Source organism: Hippocampus bargibanti, linkage group LG11 (genome assembly GCF_051943395.1).
Source record: "Hippocampus bargibanti isolate YZ-2025 linkage group LG11, ASM5194339v1, whole genome shotgun sequence".
Lineage (NCBI taxonomy): Eukaryota > Metazoa > Chordata > Actinopteri > Syngnathiformes > Syngnathidae > Hippocampus > Hippocampus bargibanti.
Window position 1 is genome coordinate 18,233,502 of NC_142744.1, and position 6,707 is coordinate 18,240,208.

Here is a 6,707-nt window from a genome sequence, read left to right on the forward strand (position 1 = left end):
TAGACAAAATATTAACATTTTTACTATTTGTAACTCATATTAGTAAACATATTCTGTCACATTCACTTGAAAACACATTTTGAGTTCCATATACTGTTGGATAGTTGTGTAAAGGTTCTGAGCATTTTAAAGACATCACAACATTGTCTTTTTGCACCAAACATTAAGCAAGATACAACATATTGACTGTCACTGAACTGTGATTTTGTGAAAAAGTGTCCCAGTTCATTGTTATCTGGTGCCTTACAGTAACATGCCTACATCTGTGGTCTAACTGCCTCGTTTGGTGTTTCAATGTTCATTTTTCTTGTTCAGTGAGAGAAATCTAATATCTGCTGGGCTTTAACAAGTGCATCAAAGTCAGGCTGAATGTCTGAAGTGGAGATGCGAAGCACAGCTGACAGACGATCATCAGTGAGAGAGGATCTGTACCTGGATTTTGTAAACTTCATAATTGAAAATGTTTGTTCACAAATGTAGGTAGAGCCAAAGAGAACAAACATCTTCTGAGCATGTCTCCTAAAGTTTGGAAAGTTCTCCTCCTTGAGAGAAGAGTAGAAATCCAGCAGAGATCCTGACTTAAAGTGCTCTGCCAGTACTCCATCAGATTGCAGGTCAATGAGTTCCAGCTGAACATCACTGGGTGCATCATCCACACTGAAGGTAAAGGGAGAGGAAATCATGTGCATTTCATCCTCCATTGTTCTTAGATCCTCAAATCGCCTTGCAAACTCACCATGCAATGCTCCTAACATGGATGAGTACCTGCAGAGGTTATCAGCTGATGGTGTGACTTCTTTCAGGGTTTGCATGTGAGTGAGGGTGTTGCTCTCCAGTTGTCTTGAAAGAAACTGTATCTTTCTCATGAAAGCCTTCACCAAGCTGTGCATTTCATGTACAAAAAGGCCCTTGCCTTGCAGCTTGGTGTTCAGTTCATTCATCAGTGCAGTCACATCAACAGCAAATGCGAAATCTGCCATCCAGACCTCATCTGCAAACTCTGGGATGGTCTTGCCTTTTGTCTCACAAAACTCCTGGATTTCTGCTTTCAGATCACAGACTCTTTTTAACACTTTGCCCAGGCTGAGCCATCTCACCGAAGTGTGGTAGCCAATGTCACTGTGCTCATTCTCATGCTCCTCCAGAAGTGTGACAAACTGTCTGTGATTCAGTGCCCGCGCCCTGATGAAGTTAACTATTTTAGTAACAACATCGATAACATGGTTAATTTTTTTAGCACTGATTTGCACAACACATGTTTGTGTAAAATACAATGTAAACATACTAATTTCTGATCAGGATCTATTTCAGTCACTTTATCCTGCATGCGTTTTAAAAGTCCGACATTTTTCCCGGTAAGATTTGGACAACCGTCAGTGGTGACCCCTGCCAGTCTGTCCCATTTCAGTCCCAACGAGTCCATACAAGCATTTACCTCAGTGAAGAGATCGCTCCCTGTCGTCGTCCCTTTTAACGAACGTATTGCTGCCAGCTCCTCCGTAATCTTGAAGTCCGGCGTTGTCCCGCGGACAAATACGAGTAGCTGGGCTGTGTCACGGACATCACAACTCTCGTCCAGAGCCAAGGAGAAAAAGTCAAAACTTGGCACTTCACGTTGCAGCTGTAGCTCCAGATTCCCCGCAATGTCCTCGACTCTTCTCATCACGGTTCGCCTGGACAGCGGGACTTGCTCAAATGCCGCTTTTTTTTCAGGGCATATGAGTGCTGCCAAGTCTACCAAGCACTCTTTCACGAACTCCCCCTCTGAGAATGGTTTGCTGTTTTTGGCTATTTTGTGGGATATCACAAAGCTGGTCTTGGTTGCTGCATCCCTAGATGCATGAAGCCTGGTAAAAAAGCCTTGCTGCGTTTGCAGTTTAGCTAGCAAAGCTTCCGATGTCTGCACTCTTTCAGCATCAGTTATTTTTTAATATTTCTCTGCATGTTTCGTCTGGTAATGCTGACTCAAATTGTAGTCCTTCAACACGGCGATCTCCTCCCCGCAAACTAAACACACAGCTTTACCTCTAACTTCAGTAGATAAATACTTTGCTCTCAAATTTTTGTTGAAAATTCTACATTCGGCATCTACCTTTCTTTTTTAAGCCTGAGCGGACATTTTTGAGGGCGAAAGTCGTCTTCTTGTGATTCAATCGCGCGCGTGTCTTGATATACGCATTACGTAATGTGCGTGAATTAAAAAAAACAATTTCAGAATAAAAGTAGTGCAGCTTTAGCCCATGAATGAGGTGAAATTAAAAAGTATGTTTATTTTGAATTTTCCAATTAACCTTACACTCGCGGTCAGAGTCAACCAAAGGTATGTGGCCCGGGCCATACAATGCCCAGGTCTGTCATACGGGCCAGTCAGTGCCACCCGGAGGGCCAGATGCTGCCTGCGGGCCGTGCAATTCCCAGGTCTGGCATAGGTGGTGGTGTGTAGGATGATGCTGGTAGTGAGGAAGATGAAGAAACAAATGGCAGAAGTGAGGACAAAATGGTTGACGTTGAAAAAGGAAGAGTGTTGCATGACTCTTAGGAAGGAGTTGAGACTGGGTGGGCAAGAGGTCCTTCCAGATGACTGGCAAACTACAGCGAACATAATCAGAGAGACAGGTTGGAAAGTACTTGGTGTATCGAGTGGATGAAAGGTTGATAAGGAGACTTGGTGGTGGAATGGCGAGGTGCAGGAGTGTATACAGAGAAAGAGGTTCACAAAGAAGAGGTGGGACACTGAGAGGACGGACGAGAGTAGACAGCAGTACAAGGAGATGCAGCACACGGTTCAAGAGACAGTGCCACTGAAGATAAGACAGGAAGCACAACTGGAGTTTGCAGAGATGAAGATGTTAAGGTTTTCTTTGGGAGTGACCAGGTTGGATCGGAGCAGGAATGAATATATCAAAGGGACAACTCATATTAGAGGCTTTGGAGAAAAAGTCAAAGAAGCCAGACTGAGATGGTTTGGACATGTCCAGAGGAGAGAGAGTGACTACATCCAATCGATGTATGGTATGGAAGTTTCTTCCCTTTCACTCTGCCTCTCTGAAATCGTTTACCTATAACTTCCTTAAATTTAACAGTGAAAAAACTGAAATTCTCCTCGTTGGTACCAAATCCACCTTGAGCAAAGCTAACAGTTTCTCTCTCACTATTGACAATCCGACCGTTTCTCCCTCCCATCAGGTCAAAAACTTAGGTGTCATCCTTGACAGCACACCGGGTTAGATGGAGGACATTAATTCGCTGGGGCGACCCCTGAAGGGAAAAGCCGAAAGGAAAAGAATGACTTACTGACTTACCAAGAATAGACGTCTTTGTACTACAGTAGGTGGGAATTTATTTCACGACTGTTAGAGTGTCTGTGTTTTGTACTTCCCTTTTCAGTGTTTGACTGAAACATACATTCCATACAAAATATAGCACTGAAGCAACTTACGAACAAATCCACCATACAAACGACCGTTCAGAACGTATCTACCTAGTTTGTAAGTAGGGTAGAGTCTGTATCAGTGGTTCTTAATCTTGTTGGAGGCACCGAACCCCACCACTTTCACATGCTCATTCACCGAACCCTTCTCTCAATGACTGTGCCCACTAACTGCAGACTAGACGGAGGGTTGGACCTCTGCGTCGGAGGATCCACCGAACCCCTGAGACCGACTCACCGAACCCCTAGGGTTCAATCAAACCCATTTTGAAAACCACTGATATATATATTTAACCCAGTCGTTTGATCCTGAAGTATATATTTTTTTGAAGTGACATTATTTCCAATGGGAAGAAAAAAAACATAATATATACAAATAATTAAGGATGCTTATTTCTGAAAGAAAAGCAGTTTGGGGTTTATTTGTATTCTTCATGGCAATTTATTTATTTATTTTAGTTCAAATGTTTCAAAAGTGACCCCATAACTAAGAATGGAACTTTAAATTTAAGCTCAATGTGAATCCTGGACCAAATTGGGCTCAACCTTAGAAGTTAAATTGAAAAAAGCCAACAGTTGATCACCTGTTTGTGTTCTTTTTCTGCTATACTCACATCACTGGAGATAGCACAGCTCCATCCACTTCCCATCAGCTTTCACCTTATCATGTTCACACAAATGTTTTTGCGACTCATATCTAGTCACCCGACCATATTTGCCAAACCTAAAACAAATCCATAAACAAATGAATGCCTTCCTGAAAATATTTTCCTCCCTCATCCTTATCTCGTACATCTCACCCTAACTGCCACAAGCACAATATTGACTGCTCATTGTGACATTGATGTCACAGATAACACACTTAATGTGTGTTTTTGTACAAACATAAAGCCTCCATTATTATCACAAGATATTTAGGAGGCACGGGGAGTCAACTACTGTATAAACGACAAACCTGATTAATCCGAATAACTATACATGTACTCACTTTCTCACGTTGCTCCAAAAGAGCTCCCATTTGTGTTAGCTGTCCTACAAAGGCTCTTTGAACACACCAGAAAAACATAAGTGTGTGTGTGTGTGTGTGTGTGTGTGTGTGTGTGTGTGTGCGTGTGTGTGTGCGTGCATGCGTGCGTGTGTGTGTGTGAGTGTGTGTGTGTGTGTGTGTGTGTGTGAGAGAGAGAGAGAGAGACTAGTGGAAGTGTCGGAAACAGGTGCTCCACCCGTTTGATCGTCTTTATACGAAACAGACGGTAAGTGGCGGGTGTGTCCATAAACACAGCCTGCGCAAGCCTGTGGAGACCACTACATGTCAGCTCCCCCGCTCTGTCGTGCACCATGAAGGGTCTCTGTACTTTGAGATTGTATCACGCCGTCGTGTTGAGGGATCTACAGCTGCGCGAGATACAATAATCATTTAAAACACATTTTTGGAATCGACCCGAAGTGCCGTCCGACAACAGTAAGCATGCAAAAAATATTACAATATCAGTGACATACAATGACTTGTAATTAGCTTTCGAAGAGTGACAGGGAAACCCACATGAAGGATGACCCAGCAGGATCTCTACAAAGTGGGCAATTCTACATCGAAATAATTTTTCAGAAGTACTCTAAAAGTAAACATATGCAACACTTATATTGTGGATTCAATCTACCGTATTTTATGATGTATAAAGCACACCGGAGTATCAGGGGCACCCCTACTGGTAGGTGTGCCGGATTATAAGGCGCACCTTCAATGAATGAGAAAGGTCTTCCAATAATAACATATCAATAAATAACATTTTCAAAATATAAGTAATGCCACATTAGGCACGTACAGTCGAGGTTGGGGTTACACATTACTTCTTCTACAGGGGGATATGGAGTCGGTGACTGGTGACAGTAGTGGAGAGAACTTTTGTGGTTCAATATTACTTCACATATAAGACGCACCTGCTTATAAGGCGCAGGGTCATCTTTTGAAGAAAATTAAGACCTTTGGTTGTGGCTTATATACTGTTAATTATGGTATTCATTTCTACAATGATTCAAAAAGTTCAATGCACGCTATCGTCATGTGTCTGAATGACAGCCAGCCAATGAGATCCACCACCCGTCGGTGGTGCGCAGAAAAAGTCTATCTGCACCTTGATCAAATCAACCGTGCCACAAATTAGATGTTTTGTCTTAAATTCAATGTAGTTTAATATCATTCTATGAGCAGTACTTGTCAGCTCCCCCGCTCTGTGGTGCACCATGAAGTGCTTCGCATGTTGCTGACACTCAGTGTTGGGTCAATTTATTGTGCTCCTGTCAATTCATTTGAAAAATGACAAAAAATACATGCCAAAGAATGTCATTTTATCTACATCGTAGCTGTAACACAGTATTGAATTCCTTCAATGGGGTCACACGACTCCGTAGTAGTACTTGTGGAACATTAAGTACAATAGAAAGAACAATCCAGTGTGAGCTATTAGAGGCAGCAGCACAGTGCAGATGTCTTCTGTCAACACACCATCCAGCGGAGTGAGACATCAAGGTCCTACATGTGACCCCCCCCCCCCCCCCCCCCCCCCCCTGCCCACCTCACCTCATCCCCAGCAAAGGGTTCCACTTTACTGACATTTGTGACCTCTGCCCCAAATGACGCTGGCACAATAAAAATAAATCGGGTGCGATGATGTGTTAATCTGCTTCGACAAAGCATCTCGCCGGCCAATTAACATGTCATATTTTATCACCAAAGTGACACCTGTTTATAATAGCAGGCCTGGAAGGACTTATGTGGCTGTTTTTCTTGCCTGAGTGCCAAAAGAGCGGCGCGGTGGGCTGCTACATGTGGCCTTGCGTTTCACCACCAATGCAGTTCTGCTGCTTCAATGAGTGTAGGGAGTGTTGTGCTGTTTTTACAGGAGAAATGAATTAACTCAAACACATAGATTGGAAGAGCAGCATGGTGGCCTGATAGTTTGCATGTCAATTGAAGGGTCTGAGTTTGAATCTAAAATTGGACCGTCCTTGGAAGAGCTGGCGTGTTCCTTACATGCTAATGTTTGTTACTTGAGCATCAACCCCCTTGACAAAAACATGCACGTGTTGATGCTAACACCTGTGATTAAATAACATACAAGAGTTTCTAATTGACAATAGTCAACCAAATTGAATGCCAAAACACTACTTTTTGTCTCAATGAAGCTACTCAACTCCAGTGACGTGCAGTCAGTGGAGGCAGGGGAGGCAGTGCCTCACCTGTCATCATGGAAAGCTGTCATGGAAATATCAAATGAAA

The 6,707-nt window shown here is 43.0% G+C and overlaps 1 pseudogene across 1 annotated transcript; it reads right to left on the reverse strand.

Moving 5' to 3' along the window:
- Positions 1–549: 549 nt before the first annotated feature.
- Positions 550–1,663, reverse strand: LOC148891843 (general transcription factor II-I repeat domain-containing protein 2B pseudogene; annotated as a pseudogene). Its single transcript, XR_016116474.1, has 2 exons — positions 766–1,663; positions 550–713 (listed from the first exon to the last, which is right to left on the reverse strand). The product of XR_016116474.1 is annotated as a general transcription factor II-I repeat domain-containing protein 2B pseudogene (transcript).
- Positions 1,664–6,707: the final 5,044 nt, after the last annotated feature.